Source organism: Henckelia pumila, chromosome 3, assembly GCF_033568475.1.
Source record: "Henckelia pumila isolate YLH828 chromosome 3, ASM3356847v2, whole genome shotgun sequence".
Classification (NCBI taxonomy): domain Eukaryota; kingdom Viridiplantae; phylum Streptophyta; class Magnoliopsida; order Lamiales; family Gesneriaceae; genus Henckelia; species Henckelia pumila.
Genome location: NC_133122.1, coordinates 125,726,228 through 125,751,594, shown reverse-complemented (window position 1 = coordinate 125,751,594; position 25,367 = coordinate 125,726,228). Strand labels below are relative to the sequence as shown.

At 38.6% G+C, this 25,367-nt stretch overlaps 2 long non-coding RNA genes across 4 annotated transcripts; both read right to left on the bottom strand.

Annotated features, from left to right (window-relative positions):
- Positions 1-284: 284 nt before the first annotated feature.
- Positions 285-867, bottom strand: LOC140887497 (uncharacterized). The gene is made up of 3 exons (XR_012151909.1): positions 818-867; positions 625-689; positions 285-335 (listed from the first exon to the last, which is right to left on the bottom strand). It is a non-coding gene; the product is annotated as an uncharacterized lncRNA (long non-coding RNA).
- Positions 868-9,451: 8,584 nt separating this feature from the next.
- LOC140891399 (uncharacterized) lies at positions 9,452-12,651 on the bottom strand. Of its 3 annotated transcripts, none has more exons than XR_012152518.1 (3): positions 12,511-12,651; positions 9,741-11,626; positions 9,452-9,633 (listed from the first exon to the last, which is right to left on the bottom strand). It is a non-coding gene; the product is annotated as an uncharacterized lncRNA (long non-coding RNA). The 3 variants fall into 3 exon arrangements; XR_012152519.1 differs by lacking the exon at positions 12,511-12,651 and adding an exon at positions 12,082-12,499 and having other exon boundaries at positions 9,755-11,626; XR_012152517.1 differs by having other exon boundaries at positions 9,453-9,633; positions 9,755-11,626.
- Positions 12,652-25,367: the final 12,716 nt, after the last annotated feature.

The following is a 25,367-nucleotide window of genomic DNA, read 5'->3' as shown; positions in this document are numbered from 1 at the left end:
TACGTTGAGATAAATGTTGTCTTGCATTAAAGTATATTTCATCAGAAATATAGATTAGGAAGTATAGGTTCAAAATAACCCCGTCAATTGAAAATTTGAAATTCCTCGATTTGATTAAAAAAATAACTTAAAATGAAGTCAGGGGATTGAAATCCACAAATTTGAATATTAACCAAACAATTTGAATGCATTTACCTATAAGATTTAAATTAAATTCACCATATCCTCCCATCCAAATACAGCCAAGAAGTACAGTTTCACATAATTAAAGCAAAAGACATTTACCTTCTCTTTAGCCTAGCCAAATGCGAAGTTATAGATCTCTCGGAATTTCTCTGGACAAATAGAAGCATCTATCGAATTTAGTAACATATAAATGAAATATTTTCTAAATATAATGTTGTATAAGTCATATATTCTTTTTATTAAATTTTTAGCACACAACAGATATTAACATATAAGAGTTTACTGTTTTCTATAACTATTTCACACGTAACACCGAAAAGAAATAATAAAGTATTGAGTATGAAATATATCACATGATGCTTTGGATGAAATATCCCAGCACTGAAAGGGAATGAAAAACCTTTTGCACTAAGAAATATCTAAATGTATATCACGTACGTTCATCTTTCAGTTCAGAACGCATAAACTGTAGTCTATCTCTGAACTTCTCTGGAGAATCTATCCTGCCAACGAAAATGTAAACTTAAAAATATGATAGCCTAAAACTTCAAATCCATATTAACTTGATAAAGGAAAATTGGAAAACATAAAAAATAACAAAAAACTAAAAAAAAATTTGACCTGTACTCACCCAAGAGATTGCAATCCACCAATAAACTCCTGCTTTGAGAACTCACACATGCCAGCCTTCATATGCCATGAAACAACCAGATGCAGTCCAAACCAATATAAACTTATGTCCCTGCCACTGAGACGACAAATGAGCTGTATGCTTGGGCTCAATACAAGAATGAGTACCAGAAAGTTGATAGTGCCCACTCGGAATCACAGACTGCTATGCTCCGAGCATTAATCTCTAATGCCGGATTGGATCCTGCTTCTGCCACCATATCCCCCTCCTTCCATTTCCAATACACTGCTCTCCGAGCAAATTATCCTGATGATTCAGATGATGAAGCCGACGGCGACGATGAGGACCAATAATCAGGGGAGTTTTTGTTTTCGTTTTGTATTGTTTTGTGTGCTTTGCATGTTTTCTTTTTGGTGTTTTGTTTCATTTTTTTAGCATTGGGGACACTGCTAGATTTTAGTTTGGGGAGGGTGTCTTTTATGTTTTCATGCATCTTGTCTTTATTTTTTTGTTTGTTTGCATTTTGTCATTATCTTTTGTTTTGTGTTGTGTTATGCATGCATTTGTAGATGAAATCATAAAAGCCAGTGATGAAGAAATTTATTTTTTTTATGTTTGTGTTTGATAGCTGAAATCCATGAGCATCTTCTGACAAAATTTTTGTTTAACTGGTAGAACAAAGTAGATAAATATATCTTTTTATACTCTGTGATATATGCTAGAGTCTGAATTTAAAACGTACAAACTTGGATAGGATTGAGGCATTGTTTGAATTTTTTGGCCTAGTTTCTCTTGAAGTAACTTCATCCTTAATTACTCTGTTGAGCCTTCAAAATGTTTATGAGTACATGAGGTACAAAAATCTGAAATCTGTTGACAATCATCGTTTACTGCTGATGATTGCTTATTTCTGCACTGGTCAAAATTTGTATGATTTGATTGTGAATTGAGACTTGTCTAGAACTAGTTCGAACACTCTTTGAGGCGCAATACGGGCATAACTGTGATTAGGAATGATTTAGGCAATCTTTCTGTGAATTGTTTGAGCCTTTCAAGCTACCTTTCGATACATGCTATCTCTAGTACCTTCTTTGAGCTTTATTGAAATCGAATGACATGCGTGAAAACGTGTGAATAAACCCCCATTCGTCATTTTTTTTCTAGTCCTACACTCACTACCAAAGAATAGCTTAAATACTATTTCTCACCCTAAAGGGAGTAAGTTGAATGTGAAATGGTATATGCTCCGGAATTGTAATTGCAAAGTGAAATGGTGTGTTTGGAAATGCTGAAAAAAAAAAAAATTATAAAGATTTGAAATGAAAAGAAAATTTTGCAAAAGAAGTTAAGTCAATGGATTGATGAAGTGAATTAGAAGGAGAAAGAAGAAGGAAATGAAAATGAACAGTTGGGTATAACTTATTCCCTTAATTGAATCGATATCCTTCGTTTGTAGTCATAAACAAGGCCTAAAATTATAAACTTATTAAGACCTATTGACCGAGTCACAGTTGCCCAATATACTAGTGGAGAAGAGTTGTGAGAATTTAGCCTATGGATAGTTGATAGACACTTTTAATGAGTATGGATTTTTTTATCACAACACGCACACACTGTAATTCTTTGATTTAAACCAATGTGAAGTGTGTATCATTGAATGTCTCTCATCTTTGAGCTTATAGTACCTAAAAAGTCCTCATGATCCTTGAATGTATGAATTGAAATCGGAGGAAGGTATGTTGATACGTGAGTTGCGGGATTTAGGAGTTTACAAGGTTTTCCAGTTTGTATTTTTTTTCAAAATGTTAGTAGATTGATATGATTGGATTTGTAATCTTTTGGAAGAAATTATGAGGCTTGGAAAGTTTGAGTTCATCCACTTTTGTTGTTGTGTCCTGTTTTTGTTTGCATTCTAGTTTGTCACCTATTTTGCTTGAGGGCAAGCAAAAGGTTAGTTTGGGGAGGTTGATAGGAATCGTTTTTCCTTGTTTTATTGTTTGTTTTATTATTATTTTGCATTCGTTCTTAGTCGTCTTGTTAGTGTTTTTCTAATTTTGTTTGCATTTAGTGTAATGTTGTGTGTTTTGTCTATTCCTATTGATTTGTGGTTAATTTTGCAAGAAAACTAAAAAAAAGAAATATTTCTGGCTTCATAAGGGGGCGCGCTCGGTTTGCAGAAAAGAGCAGACCGAGCGCTGGCATAATCAGAGGAGGCAGTGATTTGAAGACTTTTGAGCGCTCGGTCGGTGAAAATATGCAGAACGAGCGCTGGCATTATTTGCTCGGGCAGAAGTTTGTCCAACTTTGGGCGCTCGGTCGGTGAATTTTTGCAAACAGAGCGCCCGCGCGGAATTTCGGAAACTTTTATTTTGGGAGTTTTAAAAGGAAAGGACTCTGGGGGCAATATATATAGCATATTTTCAGACGTTTTGAAGGTTGGAAAAACACAGCAAAGCACGGCGGAGGCGGCTCTGAAGATCGAAATTTCTTCTTCTCGTTGGGAGTTCTTCTTCTTTACGATTTCTGAATTCTTTTGTTAAAAACTTTATTAGTTTGAATTATATTATGAGTTGTAGTAGCTAAACTTTATTTTGTTGGAATTTAGGGGATCGTAACCCCGAAACATATTTTTGTGATTGAATCGTTGGACAAATTGATTGATTTTTATATGAGTAATTGATTTTATCATGGTTTATTATTCTATGTTGAGGAGTAGCTAACTTTAACATAGATTCGTAAGTTGCGAAATGCTGTCGAGAGATAGATTCATGATTATGACGAGTGATAAAATTCATGGACTTAAAATATGCATAGAGATATGATATTTAGTACACATTGATAACCATATACCACTAGGTTGAAAGTTTTAGGAATTCAATGAACGCAAAGCAATCAGTAATGATAAATAATCAAACATATTTGATTGTTTCATTAACTTGAATTATATTGGCATAAACTCAAGAGAGTGTGTCGATATTTCAGAAATTCTTGTCAAATTTATGAGTGTAAAAGTAATTTCAATTGTCCAGATTCAATTAGGGGGAAGGTGAACCGATATTCCAACAAAATTTCTTCATATCATATTTTTTTGTGCTAAGCATTGCTGTGGTTTATTTTATTTTGATTCAAGTAATTTTAAATCGAATTCTTTACTTTATAATTTTAGAATAATAACAAAATCAAATTTTCGTTACTTTGGGATATAGAAATTAAATAATTGAATCATTGTGACGTAGTCCTTGAGGACGATACTCGTACTCAGTACACTTTTCTATAACTTGAGTCGTGCACTTGCGATAATTTTGAGCAGAAAAGAGATACTATTACATTGAATTTAAGTGTTGGTATTTGCTCGATCAGGCATATCATCATAATTCTCCTCCTCATTCTCCGACTCAAACTCACCACAAGCATTCACAATCATAATTTTTTTATTTGGACACTGACTAGCAATATGACCAACACCTTGACATCTAAAGCATTTGATATCTCTAGAACGATTAATAGGAGTTTCATATTTACCTTGCACTCCTTGCTTTGATGTTTCTTACTTGGTGTCAATTTTTTGCTTGGAAACCATTTTGACATCCTCTCGTTTGCCAACGCCAAGGAGTAGAAGAACCTCCAACAGTAGAATTTAGACTCATGCCCCTTCTTTTAAGTTGTTGTTCCACTTTCATGGCGATTTTTACCATCTCCTCAAGATCCATGCAATGTATAAGCTCCATTTGGTCTTGAATCTCCCTATTCAAACCACATAAGAAACAAGCCATAGTTGCTTCACGATCTTCTTCAATATTAGCCCGGATCATAGTAACTTCCAACTCTTTGAAATAATCTTCAATACTCTTTGGACCATGCTTCAAGTTTTGTAGCCTCCTAAACATGTCACGATAGTAGTAATTAGGCACAAATCTCTTCCGCAATATTTGCTTCATCTCCTCCCATGTCTCAATAGGACGCTCTCGATTCCGCCTCTTAGAAATAACAAACTGATCCCACCAAATAAAAGCATAATCCACAAACTCAACAACCGCCAACTTTATTTTTTTTGCATCACTCTAGTTGTGGCAGTCAAATATGGACTCCACTCTCATCTCCCACTCCAAATAAGCCTGTGGATCAGACTTCCCAAGAAACGCAGGAATTTTCATCCTAATCCTACTAATATTCTCATCTTATCTTCCACCATCAATGTATCTTCCACGCCTTGCTTTTCTTCTATTTCTTCCACCCTCTTGATCTCGCCTATTCCTACCCCAATTCTCACCTCATCATCCTTACTACCACCAACTTCAAGTTTACTTATCCTCTCATGCACCGTCTCCAATTCAACCCTCATTGCTTCCCTCACCATCTTAGACAAATCATCTATTTGGGTCTTGGAAACCCTTGGCTAGAACTATCACCTCTTTATTTATTAGAACTTATTGTACCTGCAAGAAAAGGTTAGTAATAAAATTACCTCACACAAATTCTCACAATTCACTCCAAAGAAAATTCACTCAATCACTCCTTTTTTTCACTCAAAATTTGTGTAGGATTTTGCTTTGTTTGGGAATGAACCAAACTTTCAAGTTCACAACTTGTAGACACTTGAAGGTTGACTCTCGAAGATTGACAAAAACAAGAAGAAGAAAGTTATGGAATTGGAATTTTGACTTGCACCCAAGGATGAACAAGTGCAAAGTAATTGACCACAAGTTATCTTGCTTCTTCAATATTTTTTTTAAGCTTTTTCGGTTTTTCAATATTTTTTTTGACCGATTTTTCCACTATATATTTTTTTTCTGACTTTTTTTTTTAATTTTTCGATTTTGTTTTTGACTTTTTTTCGAGATAACTTGTAGCGCAAGACACAAAAACTTGGGCGACAAGATTGACACAAAAACAACTTAGAAATTTGAAATAGAATAGACTCAAATGAAAGACGGAAGATGAAGAACAAAGAATATGAAGAACACGATGAACGAAAAGATATGAAGATAAGATACTTACTTGATTCAAAACCTTGGCTTTGATACCAACTGATATGAATCTTGGATGCATGAAAGGCAAACACGACTATATTAAAATCGTACCCTCAATTCAATAAGAAACAAATTCTATAATGTTGTCCCGATCTTTTGAACAAGTTTTCGAATATCCACCTCTAATTTACTTGAAATAAGCAACAGATAATCACGAGAAGAAAATAATTAATCACAATGGAACCTTCAGAAAACTTGTTTCTGACAATCCACGAAGATAATCAATTGACAAACAATTAATCACAATGGAACCTTCAAAAAACTTGTTTCTGACAATCCACGAAGATAATCAATTGACAATCGCCATAAAGTATGAACTTTGATAAGTTTGATTTTTTAAAAAAGCACAAAGCTTCAATAAAAATTCTAGAGAGAATTTTATGAATAAAAATCTGAAATCTTAATTGTTGTTCAATAATGAATGTTTTGTTATATTTATAATACAGCTACAAAATAATAAAAGATATCAATAAATTAATATCTAAAGATATGATAATATCTCCTAAAATTTTTCTAGTAGGAATAAAAGACCTAAAATAAACAAAATAAAGCCAAAATATTAAAAATCCCGAACACACACACAAACACCTTCGGTGCATGTAAAAGACGTCGGGGCGGGCGCGCTAGAGAGAGGCGCGGGCGCGCCGAAGTTTCGCAAAAACTTCTTCAATTTAGCATCCGGACGCGCGGGCGCGCGATCAAAAGGCGCGAACGTGTTGTAGGTTCGCTATTTAAGGCGCGGGCGCGCGGATTCTCGGACACGGGCGCGCTGCAGCTTCGAGCTTGGTCTTCAATTTCTTCACTTTCTTGACCTCCTTGGACCTTAATAAGATTATAACATCCCCCAAACTGAATATCAAGAAATCCAACGCCCTCTTGTGACTTCAACATCAAATATTGAAGTGCTTTCTTAAACTTCTGAGCTCGGCCTCTCGTAACTGGTCCTTGTGGTATCTCCAACGGATCCTTAGCCACTTGATCAGCATGCGAGCCATCCATGATCGCATCACATACTATCGTACTGAGCTTGTTATGATCACGTCTCATACTTTGTTGTATCTGGACACTCTATTCCATGGGAAAGGTCTGCAACTGGATGAGGCGGGTGGTTCCAGGAGTGCTTAGGCGATTGATGGCCAGCAGGGTTTTGTCTAGGATTTTTTTCATGTTGTATTTGAGTTGATACAGATTTTGATTTGGTTGTATAATAATATTATTTGGGATTATTTATGTTTTCCACTGTTTAATTTCTGATGATTTATTTCATTAAGTTAAAATTCATGTTTAAGTTTCTGATTAGTAGGTGATCACGTCGCGGGTCATTACATTTATGGTATTAGAGCATGCATAGTAATCTTATGATCTAGATTGTTGGAATTGGGTTTAACCTTTAATCATCGTGTAGATGGCGGTTCATGGTGAAGAGAGTAGCCACGACAGCGTAGGCGGGCGCTGGGGGGATCAGGACAAAAGAAAGCATCGTCGGGGTTGTCATCACCATTGCCATGATGATCACAGGCATTTCAGCATGCATAGGTTTATGCAAATGGGTCTCAAATCCTTAGTCGGAGGAGAGTCACTGGAGGATGCGGAGAACTGGCTACGTCATATGAAAGTTTGTTTCCGGGAGTTTTGATGCACTGAAGAGCAGCGGATAAAGACTCTTGATTTCCTGGTAGAAGTACTAGCTCGCAAGTGGTGGGATTCTGCTTCTGCACCTTTTATTGCAGCCCGAGGAGTTGCTACCTGGGATGACTTTCGCACGGCTTTCCATAAGCTGTATTTTCCTCCAGCTCTTCGACAGGATAAGGAAAGTGAGTTGCTGGGTTTGCGTCAGGGATCGATGTTGATCGATGAGTACCAATTGAGGATTTTGATTTCATTCTGGGAATTGACATGTTAACTACATACCGAGCTTCAGTGGATTGTTACCCGAGATTGATAAGATTTCATCCAGTTGGTGATGATAGTTGGTTCTTCTATGGTGAAGGAGCGCGACCTCAGATTCCTTTGGTATCAGCTTTGAAAGCTTGTCTAGCTTTAGAATCTGGCGCGAAAGGCTACCTTATCTATACAATTGATAAATCCTCTGGAAGTGTTGGTATAGAAGCTATTCCGATTGTGAATAAATTCCCAGATGCATTTCTAGATGATATTTCAGGATTTCCTCCAATGCGCTAAGTTGAGTTCGGTATAGAATTGATGCAAGGAACTTTGCCAATTTTTCGAGCACCATATCGTCTGGCTCCGTTAGAGATGCGTGAGTTGAAGAAGCAGCTTCAGGATCTATTGGAAAAGGTTTATATTCATCTCAATGTTTCTCCTTGGGTAGCACCTGTTCTGTTCGTGAAAAAGAAGGATGGGTCTATGCATATGTTCATTGACTATCGCTAGTTTATCAAGAATAAGTATCTTTTGCCTCGTATATATGATCTGTTTGATAAGTTGCAGGGTACTTTGGTTTACTTGAAGATTGATTTGAGATCTGGATATAATCAGATGCGAGTCCGAGATCAGGATATAGCCAAGACAGCATTCAAAACTAGGTACGGGAATTATAAGTTCTTAGTAATGCCATTTGGGTTGACTAATGCGCCGGCTGTATTCATGGATATGATGAATCGAGTATTCCGGGAATATTTGGACAAGTTTGTTGTTGTATTTATTGATGATATTTTGGTGTATTTACATGATGTGAATGAGCACACATATCATTTGAGACTGGTGTTGCAGACTCTAAGGGATAGATAGACGTACGCCAAGCTGAGTAAATGTGAGTTCTGGTTGGATTGAGTGGTGTTTCTTGGCCAAATTATATCCAGGGATGGAGTTTCTGTGGATCCGAGCAGGAGTCAGTCTATAATGAACTGGTCGCGTCCAACGACGATAGCTGAGATCCGTAGTTTTTTTAGTCTAGCAGGATATTATCGTCGCTTGATCGCGAATTTCTCGCAGCTGGCTCAACCCCTGATACAACTTACTCGGAAGGGCATGAATTTTGAGCAGTACTCAGAATGTGAAGAGAATTTCTGTGAGCTTCATAGACGGTTAACTTTTGCGCCCGTGTTGGATTTACCGTCTGGATCAGGAGGGTAAGTTGTGTACACTGATACTTCTCTTCAAGGACTGGGATGTGCCATGACTCAAAACAGGCATGTGATTGCGTACGCAGACAGCTGAAAGTTCACGAGAATAACTATCCAGTGCATGATCTCACTACAACAAAAATGCTGAAAGACTACGGTGAAAAAACGTAGTTAATTGAGGATTTAAAACCGTACTTAATAGCCATGTAATTAAAAGTGCGATCATAAAGACTACGGTTAACAACATAAAACCGTAGTCTTTTGTCGTTATAAACTACGGTAAAAAACCGTAGTCTTTAAAAAGACTACGGTTTTTAACCGTAGTCTTTTCTATCACACTTTTAACTACATAGCCTTTAACAACGATTTTAAAGACCCCTTTCACAACGGTTTTTTACCCTTGTATTTTTTTATGTATAAAACAAAAAAAAATACAATTTTTAGTATTATAAATTCCTCAAAATTTGAAATTTGAAAATAAAATTTAATATAAAATTTTTCAGTATTTTAAATTACTCAAAATTGAAAATTTGAATCCTAGTTTCATACACACTAAAAAATAGATTAAAAATGGTCCTAAATTCCTAATCTTTTTTGCTCTGCTAAAACTAGCTCGAAGCCTAGCTCCCTTGCTGTTGGATATACTTCCCCATGATTGGTCAAGACAAGCGTTTCTTTTACTTTAATTTGCATCTCCATACTGTGAATTATTAAAAATAATAACAAACAAATATAAATAGATCAAAATGAAAAATAAACTTAAATATTGAAACTTCATTACAATTTACAGAGAAGATAGAATGAGACTTGGCGAGATTTACCCCAAGGCTGACCATAAGCACGCCTATATATCTCAACTTCTGAGTACTCCACTCCATACGTTTCTCAAATCTCCCTATAAATCTAGATTACAACAATAGATTTCAGTTAAATAAGCTTTCCCTGAACCAGAAACTGCCTTATGAAATTTTCAATATCAGAGAAAGCAGGGTGACTATGGCTTCAATAGGAATAACCCAATTCAACACAAGATTCCAATGATAAGCGAGTTTCCGTATCAAACCAAGTAGAGCAAGCAGAACTTCAGTAGGATTTAGGAATAGTACAATTTGGCCCAAAAATTAACAAATTTATTAAATAAAAAAATGATAACTATGTTATATTGCATGCACACAATAAAAGATAAAGATTATTCAAGACAACACATAATAAAAGATAAAGAGTATTCAACACAACACTTGTCAAAATAACATCAAGAAATCTTCTGATCAACCATCCACTGCAAAAACTACCGGGTAAAAATATATTTGTAAATGAAATATGTCACATGCAAAAGTTCGTGAACTCGTCAATCAGACAGAGTAGCATACCGCAAGAGACAGCTATTCCAAGTCAAAGACATCTCAAGAACGGGACAATACTTACCACCTCTGGTTATCCATGACCCAAATTCACATCTCTGTATATAAGACAAATGGAAATCGCTAATGCATGAGTAGAAAAGATATGATGCCCTTTCTATGAATAGAAATTATGTACAACCTAAAAGTTTTTTCTTGTTAGGATAGTATTATTCCATATGGATATTATGATTATGTGCACATAATTGCATTAAAGATAGCAAGCACCCCAGGGTCACGAGGCCTTAGGGCTTAGAGACTCTTTGTTGTCGTTTCTTTGACTACCGTTATTTTGCAAAGACTTTTCCTAAAATAATAACCAACTTCGTATTCAATAGATAATTTTATGTAGTAAATTATTTTTTGAAAGGAGAAATAAATCATACTTAAATGTACAAGAAAGACGTGAACGAAAGGTAGGTACAAAACGCCAAAAAACAACATTCCCGAATTAATGTTTCGTATGATAAACCCTTTGCCATGACATGCAGTCAAAAGATTTGACAGTTAATTCAACACTTGCTTATTGACAAATTAACCGCTGAGAGCAACTTCAAGCAATGAATATAGCCACCTGGGATCATAACATAATATGAAGTTACAAACACAATATTCAGTCATCTCATCTTGGAATATCACATTTACTTTTGCATCTGAGCATTCAATTCCTCCCACTGAAAATAAAAAGTTAAAAAAAAGGTTTAAAATATACTGAAAGCGCATAAGAACGCCATCGGCACAGAAATCATTTGGTTAAATGTCTGTATTTCCCAAAAAGTGTGAAACAAGTGAAACAAGAAGTAAGCTTTCACAGAAATTTATACTTGAAAGTTGTATATGTCGAATTTCGTGCTAGATTTATAGCATAATTCTTTTGAGCAAAAGAGTTGATAGTCAAACCAAGTGAAACAAGAATTAAAACTAAATAACAAAAATTTATAATTGAAAGTTGTATATGTCGCATTCTGTGCCAGATATAACACAACTTTATCGAGAAGTTCAATTTTAAAAAACTTAACATTGGTCCATATTTTTACAGATAATTCACATAATTGCCTAATTGGTTATATTAAAGAAAAATAATGATATAAATAATACGAAAGAAGATACCACTTATTGCATGCAATATAATAATTTGTCATTTGGAACCCTTTTCCTTTTGTAATTCCAGTGACATCTACAAACTGCCCTCGAACAAAATGGCGCACACCAATAGTTGTACCAACTGGAAGAAGAGCATCCTTGATTACCAGAAATTCCCTAAGCTTCCTTTTCATGGGAATACCTTTCGCTCTGAAATCATAAAAAAATAAGCATCAAGATGTAAAGTTCTGGTACATTTGATCACAAGGCTGTCAAACAGGAATTGTCCAATTGTAATTTTGAGGTTGATGAATAATAACACATCACATTCTTATTGGAAACAACAATGATTTGCTATCATATGCTCCAACGATTTCCCTATTACTTGCTCAGCTCAGACCATCCATTTTGACAGCCATAGAAAAAATTTCATGATGAGGCAGCACTGAAAGTAATTGGAAACACATGCTATTATCTAGAATTTAATTCAATTAACCAGAATAGCACTTGTTTACAAGCAGCACAGGTCAAAAAATATTACTCTTACTCCATCAAAAATTAGGTCACATCAATCATTAATCTCTTGTGTAAGCTTATATTTACAAAAGTTTGTCTTGGTACTAATCTGAAACACACACACAAAACTAATCGAAGTAGGCGACCACCTGAGACATTGTGATGCCACATCTCAATCGGCCACTTCAGCCCACACTTCCGCTTCTCAATTGACAAAGCACTTAATGTCATGCCATTCACATTTGAACTCATTGATTCCGAAAAAAAAAACAATTCGACACAAATAAGTGGACCTTTTCGGCCAATCAAAACAGTACTCCATCATTGACAAATGAATTTCTCGGTGATAATTCCACCCTGTAGTGAACTCAGACATGTTCCATACTGGTACAATAGAATAGAATCCATCGGCCGTAATAATAATCCAAAGACAAGTCAAAAAGATAGTCAAAGGTGACTTTCACAGAAATTCTAGCAGCGATCGCCCTGCTTGTCCCATACCGCCGTCATCGTCCGCTCGATATGCATCCATGAATGTGTTCCTAAATCTGCGATAGAGAGCAAAGTAGAGATCTTACCTTTGTCTAGCTTCAATCGGCAGTTTTCCGGCATCTAGGGCGGCGAATCGACGTCTTGAAGCGGCGGCTAGGGCTAGGGGAGAAATGGATCGATCTTGGGAAAGGGATTTGAGAAGTAGAGAGAAACGATTCTTTACGCTGTATCTATGTATCTATTGTATATTTGATAGACTACGGTTATTTACCAAAAAAAACATTCATAAACTACGGTACTAAAAGACTGTAGTCTATTTATTTAAAAAAAGAATGCTTATAGACTACGGTACAAAAAAATCGTAGTCTATTTATTAAAAAAACGCGCTCATAAACTACGGTACAAAAAACCGTAGTCTATTTATTAAAAAAACACTCTCATAGACTATGGTACAAAATAACCGTAGTCTATTTATAAAAAAAAACGCTCATAGACTACGGTTTTTAAAAACCGATGTTGTAGAACACAAACAACAACGGTTTTTACAAAACTGTAGACGTATATTTTACAAAAACGCACATTAACTACGATTTCTGTAAAAACCGTTGTTAATTGTAAAAATACTAAAATTTTATTAAAAACCGTAGTCCTTCTGGTGTAGTCTATTACCAAATTTCTTGTAGTGTGTTGAGTTAGCAGCTATTGTTTTTGCGTTGAATATTTTGCGTCATTATCTTTATGGCGAGATATTTGAGATCTTCACAGACCATAAGAGTCTCAAATATTTGTTTACTCGGGCAGATTTGAACATGAGACAGATACGTTGGATGGATTTGCTTAATGATTAAAACTGCAAAATCAAGTACCATCTAGGAGCTGCTAATCTAACTACTGATGCCCTGAGTCACAAGGTGCGAGTGTCTGCACTTCAGACTTGTTCTATGGCAAGTGCAATTGAAGATAAGCATAAGAAAGGTATGTAGAGTATCCAGATGTTTGCAATCATATCTGAGCATGCTTTGTATTATCAGATTAGAGATGCTCAGATGTCTAATCCTAACACCCAACGTTTGGCTCGTTTAGCCGGAAATGATAGTACGTCTAGATTCCACTATTAGTCAGATATGGTTTTCTATGTTTTTCAGGCCGTATTTTTGTTTCGGAGGATGATACTCCGATGGAGGAGAATTTATCCCAGGCTCATCGTTCTAAGTTGAGTATCCATCCCGGGAGCAACAAGATGTACAAGGATTTGCGTACTAGGTTCTGGTGGAAAGGAATAAAGAGAAGTGTGTATCATTATGTTTCTAGATATTTGGTATGTCAGCAGGTCAAGGCAAAACACCGACGAACTGGAGGATTGCTTCACAGTTTATCCATTTCTGAGTGGAATTGAGAGTTGATCACGATGGACTTCGTGACCCATTTATCGGTGAGCTCGAGAAATTGTGATGCTATCTAGATTGTGGTGGACCGACTCACCAAGTGAGAACATTTCATTCCTTATAATCGGGACTACAGTTTTGACAGGATGGCACGGTTATACATCCAAGAAATTGTTCGATTGCACGGAGTTCCTGTGAGCATAGTCAGCGATCGAGATCCAAGGTTTACTTCCAGGTTCTAGGGAGTCTTCAGCGTGCTATGGGTACTACTCTTAGCTTGAGTATAGCATATCACCCAAAGATTGACGGGCAGTCAGAGCGCACGATCCGTACTCTTGAAGACATGTTGCGAGCATGTTCCTTGGATTTTGGTCTAGCATGGCAAGATCAGTTGCCACTGATTGAGTTCGCGTACAACAACAGTTACCATCGCAGTATTGGGATGGCTCCGTTTGAGGCGTTGTACGGGCGATGGTATCGTACTCCATTGTTCTGGGAAGAAGTGGGGGAGCGGCAGGTAGAGGGACCAGAGTAAGTCCAGTAGGCTGTTGATATTATTGGACAGATCAAGAAGAGGATTAAGACTGCACAAGATTGGTAGGCTAGTTATTCGATTGTCAAGCGTAGACCTTTGCAGTTTGAATTGGGAGAGAAAGTATTTCTGAAAGTCTCCCCATTTTGCAGGATTTTGAGATTTGGTCTCAAGGGTAAGCTATCTTCTAGTTCATTGGTTCATTTGAGATTTTGGAAAGTGTTGGAGATTTGGCTTACAGGTTAGCATTACCGCCGTATTTGTCAAGTATCCGCGACGTGTTCCATGTTTCACTGTTACGACGGTATGTGGCAGATGAGTCTCATATCTTACAACCGTCTGAGGTACAGTTGGATACAAATTTGACATACGTAGAGAGAACTTTGCATGTCATATGTCATAAGGATAAGGTGTTACGCAACAAGACCATTCCTCTTGTTCTAGTTCAGTGGCAGCGTCGAGGCACTAAGGATGCCACTTGGAACTTGAGAGTTGTATGCGTACAGATTATCCAGAGCTACTTTGAATTGTTGCATTTTCATATTGTATCTTGTAAAATGAATCAGTTTGAATAAAAGATTTTTATTTAGTATTTTACTGCATTTAGTACTTAAGATTGTTCGAGGATGAAATATCTTCAGTAGGGGGAAAATGTAGTTGCCCGATTACATTTTACAAGATTAAGTGATTTAAACATGTTAGAAAATTACATATAATATTTTAAGTGTCAAAACATGTTTAAGGAGTCATTATTTGGTGAAACTAATTGGAAAATCAGATCTGGAACGTCCAAAAATGGTAGGAAAGGTCCTGGGGGTCTCAGATAGTCCAGAATCAGCCAAACAAAAACGTTGCATCTGAACAAGAACGTTGCATCCGAACCAGAACAGACGCAATGATCCGAGAACGGACGCAACGATCTGGGAGTTGTACAAGTGTCCTTAATGAGGTCAGCAGTGAGAACGAATGCAACGAACTGCCAATGGACGCAATGTTCCATGTCAGGGACAGATGTGCGGTTTGCATATAATTTTATTGACACGTAGCAGGACAGGTGGAGAATGGACGCAACGTTCTCCACCTATAAATAGACCCTCCAAGTTTCATTTTTTGCACAACAATATCCAACTTATCTCTCGTTCTTTAGTGTATTCTAGGGGTTTGGGATGTTTCTAGCCTTCCTAGGCTTGGTCCGGAGGTTGGAAAGGCACTCGGGGGTTGCTGCAGAGAGGTTCCCAAGTTTTGGGGCAGTCGTCATCAGCGGGATGACGACGGACCCTGGTATATCTTTGGCTCCTTATAGTAAATAGGGGGTATGCTATAGATTATTTAAGGCTTTTAGAATAAGGTTATAATGCATGAGTACTTTGCATTGTAGTACGGACGATAGGCTTGGACATAGTGCTGTTCTAGCTTTCCTAGTGTATAAGGTACGGAAGTATTATTTGAGATATTCCAATTGAGTATGCATGTATTATGTGTTTGCATGGATTATGTTATTTCATGTTTTATATGCCTTTATATACAGCATGTCATGACTTTATGATGCATACATGAGCATATTGAGCCATTACCTTAGAGGTATCCTGTAGTAGTAGGGCGCTCACCCTACGAGTTGTGGATGGTTGGATACATAAGTTTTGTGTCAGGTCACCATTATGGTTGGACACTTGTACTAGTATTATGTAGTGACCCTTACCTGGATCACCTACTAAACAGAACTTAGACATGAAATTAACTTAATTAAATGGATATCAGAATAAAACTACGGAAACTAAAAAACATTATACAATCTCAAGGCAAGGAATCTGTAAATAACCAAATATTATACAACCAGATCGAACAACTGTATCAGTCCAATAACACAGAAATAAAAACCTAGGCGAAGCTCCAGCTGACCAACCACTGCCTAGCCTCTCTTGGATCCACCCGCCTCATCCAATCGCAAACCTGCCCCATAGAATAGGGTGTCCAGAAATACAGAGTACGAGACGTGAGCATAAAACGCTCAGTACGAGAGTATGAGTAAACATGCATGCAAAGTGAACTCCCTATAAACTCGAGGTCAAGGATCAGATAACAGAGACAGACCGGGCCCTGGTATGTAGCACGCTGTGCCATCGCTTCAGGAGGTGGCTCCCATACCATAATACTAGTGTATTTACCGGACCCAAAGCCATGGAAGTCCATCCACTAACAGGATAGGGTCAACCCTACTAATAGACATATCGAAGGAGATAGCTCAGTATGCAAATGAATGCAGCATAAATCAATGACATATAAACCATGCAGTCACATAATACATGCATACTCAGTCAGAATATCTCGAACAGTACTTTCGTACCTCAAATCAGTGCAAGCTCTACCAACTCTAGGTCCACGCCTATAGTCTGCTCTACACTGTCAAATGATACTACTATCATTAAAGTGCTCTAAAAGCCTTAACTAAGCTATTGCATACTCCTAAATATTAATAGGAAGCAAAAGCTATACCTTCGTCCGCCGTTATCCCTTTGATGTCGATGCCACCAGAACATGGGCAAAACTCTGCTATGACTTCCGAACGCCTTGACAACTCCTGGCTCAAGCCTAAGAAGGCTAGAACAACTCGAATACGACTAGAGTAGAGAGGAAATCCGGAATTGGCAATTGAAAGTGAATTCTCGGCCTTCTATTTATAGACAACGATTGGAGCCTCCGATCCTCGATCGGAACGTTCGATCCTGCCATCGAAGCTTCCGAAGATCCTGATCTGCCACGTGTCAAAATATCACTTGTTGACTTCGGATAGGGTGACCGGAACTTCCGATCCTGATCGGAGCTTCCGATCCTGTCACACGTCATGCCTGAAGTAATACCATCGGAGCTTCCGATCTTGATCGGAACGTCCGATCCTGCATCGGAGCTTCCGATCTGTCCGGTACTCAATTTATTTAATTAGGATTGATTAATCCCTTAATCACTTATTTTGATTACGGGCCACTATATTCTCCCCCACATAAGATATTTCGTCCTCGAAATCAGATCTTAAGTACTGAATGTAATACAAAAATCAGAAACATTCTTTATTCAAATCAAACGTTTACAGAGTTTGCAACTGAATATAACTTAAGAATGAAATTAAAACAACTCAGGATGGTCTTCACGCATCCTGTCCTCAAGCTCCCAAGTAGCTTCTTCAGTGCCTCGGCGCTGCCACTGAACTAAAACCAAAGGAATGACTTTGTTCCGCAAAACCTTATCCTTATGATCCAGGATACGAATAGGTTTCTCAACATAGGTCAAATCCTTGCTCACCTGAACCTCAGACCGCTGCAGAATATGAGACTCATCCGCCACATACCGTCGCAACAGAGATACGTGGAACACGTCGTGAATACTGAAAAGATGCGGTGGCAAAGCTAGTCGATAAGCCAAATCGCCAATGCTCTCCAAGATCTCAAATGGACCGATAAACCTGGGAGACAACTTGCCCTTAAGGCCAAATCTGAGAATTTTGCGGAAAGGTAACACTCTCAAAAACACTTTCTCCCCGACATCGAACTGCAAAGGCCTATGCTTAGTGTTAGCATAGCTGGCCTGACGATCCTGTGCAGTCTTAATCCGTTTCTTGATCTGATCAACAATGTCTACCACCTGCTGAATAAACTCTGGTCCCTTAGCCTGTCTCTCCCCCAATTCTTCCCAGAAGAGTGGAGTACGACAACGTCGTTCGTACAACGCCTCAAAAGGTGCCACCCCAATGCTAGTATGATAGCTGTTGTTGTACGCGAACTCGATCAATGGCAAATTATCCTGCCAGGCTGAACCAAAATTCATGACGCATGCTCTAAGCATATCCTCCAAAGTACGGATAGTGCGCTCTGACTGCTCATCAGTCTCCGGATGATAGGCAGTACTCAAACTGAGAGTAGTACCCATCGCACACTGAACACTCCCCCAGAACCTAGAAGTAAACCTGGGGTCCCGATCGCTGACAATGCTCATTGGCACTCCATGAAGTCGAACGATCTTCTGAATGTACAACCGAGCCATACGATCTACATTGTACTCCCGGCTATAGGCAATGAAATGCGCTGACTTGGTGAATCGGTCCACCACAACCCAGATAGCATCACAGTTCCTCGGGAATAATGGCAATTGGGTCACAAAGTCCATTATGATAAACTCCCATTTCTATTCAGGAATAGGCAGACTGTGAAGAAATCCTCCAGGTCGTCGGTGCTCTGCCTTGACCTGTTGACACACCAAACATCTCGAAACAAACTGATAAACACTACGTTTCATTCCCTTCCACCAAAAACGAGTACGTAGATCCTTGTACATCTTGTTGCTCCCAGGATGAACACTCAACTTAGTGCGATGCGCCTAAGACAAAATCTCCTCTTGCAACTCTACATCCTGCGAAATCACAAGCCTACCAGACAAACACTGAAAGCCATCTGACTGATAATGAAATCCAGACGAGCTACCCTCGTTAGCTAAACGAGCTAAATGCTGGGTCTTTGAATCAGACATCTGAGCATCTCGAATCCGCGAATACAAAGCTGGCTCAGATAATATCGCAAACATCTGGATACTCTGCATACCTTTCTTATGCTTGAAAGTATATCCTGAAGTACAACAGTCACTGATCGCACTAGACATCGAACAAGTCTGAAGTGCGGATAGTCGTACCTTGCGACTCAAAGCATCAGCAGTGAGATTAGCAGCTCCCGGATGGTACTTAATCTCGCAATCATAGTCCTTAAGCAAGTCCATCCAACATCTCTGCCTCATGTTTAACTCCGCCTGAGTGAACAAATACTTAAGACTCTAATGGTCGGTGAAGATCTCAAATTTCTTGCCATACAGATAATGACGCCAGATCTTCAAAGCGAACACAATGGCTGCTAACTCCAAATCATGGACTGGGTATTTGTGCCCAAGGCGGCGACCGTCGCCGCCCAGCGCAGCGCAGGGCGCTGCGCAGGGCGGCGCTCGGCGCCGCCCAGGGGCGGCGCCAGGCGCTGCCCTAAGGGGCCGGGCTGCCCGGCCCGCGCCCCGGGTGCGGGCCGGCCCGGGAGTGTCCCGGGCGGCCCGCGGGAAAAATTATTTTTTTATTTAAAAATTAATTTTAATATTTAAAATTTTATTTTTGGTCCGGTCAAAAATTGTTTTTGATTGGTTCACGAGATTTCGGATCGAATTGTTCGAGTCCGTAAATTTTAAAATTGATTTTGGATAAATTTGAATTTTTGGAAAATTTTAATATTTTATCCGTAAATTGAATTTTTAAATCAATTATTTTGGTACAATTTATGATAATATATTATCTTATGATATTAAGTAAATATGATTTTATTTGTAAAATTGGATTTTATAGATAAAATATGATTTTATTTGATATAGAGATAAAATATGATTTTATATGTGAAATGAGATTTTATATATAAAATATGATTTTATCTTGTTTAAATTTGAATTGCCACAGCATGTTATCCAATAAATTAATTTTGAATTAAATGTTATTGGATAAGGATGATCGATTGCCATGACCAATTTTGTAGGTGTATGTTAGGAATTTATATTTTGTCTTTATTATTGTTGGTTTTATTAATGGGCCTGGTTTATGGCCCGATATGAATGTCATATGTAATAAAAGTGGGCTTGGTTTATAGCCCGTTCCCACCCCCTAAAAATGTATCCCCTACTTGTCATTGTTATTTATTGTAAATACATTAGATTTAGTGGGAGATCAAGATTTGAAGATGGTGGGCCCAGCAGACAATGAAGACTGAAGAAATGTAAATTGGAAGCATATGTAATAGGATTGCATTTGCATACTGCATATTACCTAGGATTGGACTAAGACCCGTGATTGGCAACCACGGGTCAATTAGAAATGGAATCGATCATCCTATATAATATGTGATATTATGATTGTATGCATGTTTAGACATAAATTGCGTGAATCCGGCAATGCATGCAATAAATTAAATATGATGAGACAAATATTTTTATAAATAAAATCCCTCATTTTAAATATGATTTAAAATTTATATCAAGATAAATAAAGGAAATTTAAATATTGTTTAAATGTTCCTACCTTCCATCAACGGTCAATGTATGTGATGCTACCCGCGGATACGGTCCGGCTCATATTATTGGGGGGGCCCGTCCGTCGGAAAGCTGTACATTGGATCGACAAATGTTGTAAGTTGGGTGGAACTCCCATGGGATCGGCTCATATTATTGGGGATCCACATGGCGACCGTCCATCACAACTTAATATTGATGGGTCATCTTGACATGTCACTTTAAACGGCGTCATATTATTGGGCCCTTATTGGACATGAGGTAAATACATGGGGGTTGCTTTGGAAGCAATTGGGCTCTACCTTTTGAGAATTATGGTTGGCTGATATTATTCGGGACCATAAGTTTGTCAATTGGACTCCATGTTCTCACTAAGGAAAAAGTTTCCCGTTTTCACTAGAGGGTGGTGAAATCGTTAAAATAGTGGGAGTGAGATTCATAAAATTAAATTCGCCTATTTTATGTCTTAGTAAATTGTTAAACAATCATTGATATATGTCTGTTTTCCTTTTCAGTATTTCATACAATGAATTCGCGAAATCCTTTATTCTCGATCCTCGAACAAAACAAGCTGACTGGCGCCAACTATACGGAATGGTTCCGGAAGTTGAAGATTGTCTTAACTTCGGAGAAAATGCTCTATGTGTTAGAGAAAGCACCTCCGAAGGAAGCACCAGCTGATGTTAGTCCGGAGGAATTGGCCAAGCTTGATGCATGGTGGGACCATGACATCAAGACCAAATGCTATATGCAAGCCTCGATGTCTGATGAACTCCAGAGGCGATTTGAGGACACGGTGAATGCTGCTGACATTCACGCGCAACTCAAGGAACTTTTTGGGGCTCAGTCGAGGGCTGAAAGGTTCTCTACTGTTAAGGAGTTGATGACGTGCCGCATGCGTGAAGGGACTTCGGTCCGTGATCATGGGGTACGAGTGATTTGGCTCATACAGAAGTTAGCGACCCTTGATTTGGTGTTGGAGCATGAACTCAATGTGGACTTGCTGCTTCTATCTCTTCCTTCTTCATTTGATGGATTCGTGATAAATTTTAATATGAACAAGATAGAGGCCACCCTTGAAGAGATGGTCAATATGCTCGTTACATATGAATCCACACTTAAGAAGGATAAGCCAGCTTTCTTGGTGGGCTCCTCATCTTCTGCTAAGAAGGGGCCAAGTATGAAGGGCAAGAAACGTTCTGCCCCACCCAAGAAAGTGGAACCCGAGAAGAAGCAAAAGACAAAGGCTTCAAACAATGGAAAATCCAAGGATGTTTGCCATTACTGCAAGAAGCCGGGTCATTGGAAGCGCAACTGCAAGGAGTATCTTGAGCAGTTAGGAACTGCAAAGGTATGTTCTATATCGAAATAAACATGTCACTTAATACAACTTCTTGGGTATTGGATACCGGATGTGGATCTCACATTTGCAATGATTTGCAGGTGATGACAAGAAGTCGCAGGCTTAGAATGGGTGAGACCCAGCTGAGGCTCGGGAATGGTTCCAGAGTTGAAGCTACGGCCATTGGAGATGTTTGTTTGATTTTGCAGAATGGTTTTAAATTATTGTTGAGAGATGTTTTATTTGTGCCAGATTTAATTAAAAACATTATTTCTATTTCTATGCTTGATAGAGATGGTTATTCTTGTAATTTTGTGAATGGGATTTGCAATATTTACAAGAATGAATGTTTAATTGGAAATGGACAACTTGAAAACGATCTATACAATTTAAAACTAAAAGACGTTCCAGTGAATTGTATTGACAAACCGGCGACAACAAACAAAAGGAAAATCGATAGTCAAAACCCGGCAAACCTTTGGCACGCTAGACTAGGTCATATTTCCTCAAGGAGGATGAACAAGCTAGTGGGAGAGGGCATGTTTGATATGTCTGATATTAACTCTCTACCTACTTGTGAATCCTGCCTAAAAGGAAAAATGACTAAATCTCCTTTTAAGGGGAAACCTGAGCGTAGTCAGAATCTGTTGGATTTGATCCATACAGATGTTTGTGGTCCATTTAGAGTAGGGACTCAACATGGCCACACCTACTTCATTACCTTTACTGATGATTATTCAAGGTATGGGTATTTATATTTAATGAAATATAAGTCTGAAGCATTTGAAAAGTTCAAAGAATTCAGGGCTGAAGTAGAAAACAAGCTAGGTAAAAGTATTAAAGCACTTCGATCGGATCGAGGTGGAGAATACTTGAGTACCGAGTTTTTGGACTATCTGAAAGAGAATGAGATTCTCTCTCAGTGGACTCCTCCTATGACACCACAGCTTAATGGTGTATCGGAGCGTCGTAATCGAACTTTGTTGGACATGGTTCGATCCATGATGAGCTTCACTGAGCTTCCACCTTCGTTTTGGGGCTATGCGCTTGAAACGGCGGTATTGTTGTTGAACAACGTCCACACTAAAGCAGTGGACAAAACACCATACGAGTTATGGAATGGCAAAGCTCCTAAGTATTCGTACTTGAGGATTTGGGATGTCCTGCTTACGTGAAGCGGACAGTGGGAGATAAGTTGGATAGTCGATCCAGCTTATGTTATTTTGTAGGGTATCCGAAGAATTCAATCGGATATTATTTCTATTATCCTGCTGAAACAAAGGTGTTTGTTTCTAGGAATGCCACCTTCTTGGAGAAGGAGTTCTTATTGGATAAGAAAGGCGAGATGATGGAACTCGAAGAAGTTCGAGAAGAACCCGAAATACAAAATAACGATCCTACACCTCAGGAACCATTGCTGGACACGCCTGAACCTAGAAGATCCGAGAGGACTTCTAGACCTCCTATTCGATATGGTCTTCTTCTTGAAGGGGATCAAGATGAACCCGACATTGGATGTGATCCAAGAAACTTCAAGGAAGCAATTTCTGATGCGGATTCGAATTATGGCTTGAAGCTATGCAGTCAGAATTGGATTCGATGCATACAAACCAAGTTTGGTCTTTGGTAGATCCTCCCGATGGAATTGTTCCAATAGGTGTAAATGGATCTACAAAAGAAAGCTTGGGCCTGATGGTAAGGTATTGACCTACAAGGCGCGATTGGTGGCGAAAGGTTATACTCAAAGGCAAGGAGTTGACTATGATGAAACCTTTTCACCAGTTGCTATGTTCAAGTCCATAAGAATCCTTATTGCCATAGCTGCATGGTATGACTATGAAATATGGCAAATGGATGTGAAGACTGCTTTTCTTAATGGAGACATTAAGGAAGAAATCTATATGAAGCAGCCAGAGGGGTTCACATCCATGGGAAGCGAGCATAAGGTATGCAAACTTCAGAGATCAATTTATGGTCTAAAACAAGCATCAAGAAGTTGGAACCAGAAATTTGATGAAACAATAAAAGATTTTGGTTTCATCAAGAACCCGGAGGAACCATGCGTGTACAAGAAAGTAGTTAAGGATGCTGTGACATTCTTAGTACTTTATGTTGATGACATCCTACTCATTGGGAATGATGTAGGGATGTTGCAGTCAACAAAGATATGGTTATCAGGTAGATTCTCGATGAAGGATTTGGGTGAGGCATCCTACATTCTTGGGATACAGATCTATAGAGATAGATCTAAGAGAATGATAGGACTCACACAATCAACCTACATCGACACCATATTGAAACGGTTTTCAATGGATGGGTCCAAGAGAGGACATCTACCCATGTGTCATGGAGTTTCTCTATCCAAGTCTATGTGTCCCAAGACTGATGCAGAGATAGAGAATATGACACATGTACCATATGCGTCAGCTATAGGTAGTATCATGTATGGGATGATATCTACTAGACCGGATGTAGCATTTGCTCTGAGTGTCACGAGCAGATATCAGTCTAATCCTGGTCAAATGCATTGGAAAGCCGTGAAGGACATTCTTAAGTACTTGCGAAGGACTAAGAATATGTTCATGGTTTATGGAGGACGAGAACTCAAATTGGAAGGCTATACCGACTCTAGCTTCCAAAGTGACGTGGATGACTCGAAGTCAACCTCTGGATTTGTGTTCATGCTCAATGGCGGTGCTGTCTCTTGGAAGAGTTCCAAGCAGGACACCACAGCGGATTCCACCACTGAGGCTGAATACATTGCAGCATCAGCTGCTGCTAAAGAGGCCATTTGGATGAGGAATTTCGTCCAAGAGTTGGGCGTCATTCCTGAATTTGTTGGTCCAGTCCCGGTGTACTGCGACAACACGGGTGCCGTTGCTCAAGCAAAGGAACTAAGGTCTCATCAAAGATCCAAACACGTACTGAGGAAATACCACATCATCCGGGAGATTGTGGAAAGAGGAGACATCACTGTCGAACGAGTGGCCTCTGCAGACAATATCGCTGATCCACTTACTAAGCCCTTGCCAGGACCATTGTTTGACAAACATCGCGAAGCAATGGGTCTACGTAGTATGACTAGTTGGCTATAGGGCAAGTGGGAGATTGTAAGAGTGGGTGCCCAGTGAGCCAACTGTGTGGCTATGGGCTTTGATGACTCTTTGTATAAACAATCTTTTGTTTAATATTATTTACACTTTTATGGCAATGACTTTATATTACTTCATATTGTTATATTATGATATACTATTGTTGTTTTGATAAAGACCTTGAATATACTATAGTGTATGTAAGATGTGGTAGAACATGGAGATGTCTATCATGAAATACATCTTATAGTCACTGTATATTCTAAAACTGTTCCTAGTCGATTGAGCCGTCCGATAATAAGGATAAGGATCGCTCGAGTTTGAGACTAGCATTTGCGATGCGGAGTACCACGTTTCATTGGTAGGGAACATGGAGATGTTCGAAGCATGCAAATGGATATTCATAGGATGAATAATCGAACTACCCTATCCGGACTTTCCAAGTGGTTATCACTTATCGAGTGGATAAAGTCCGCGGTTTTGGTTGTACACCATTAGTCCTTACGACTTGAAA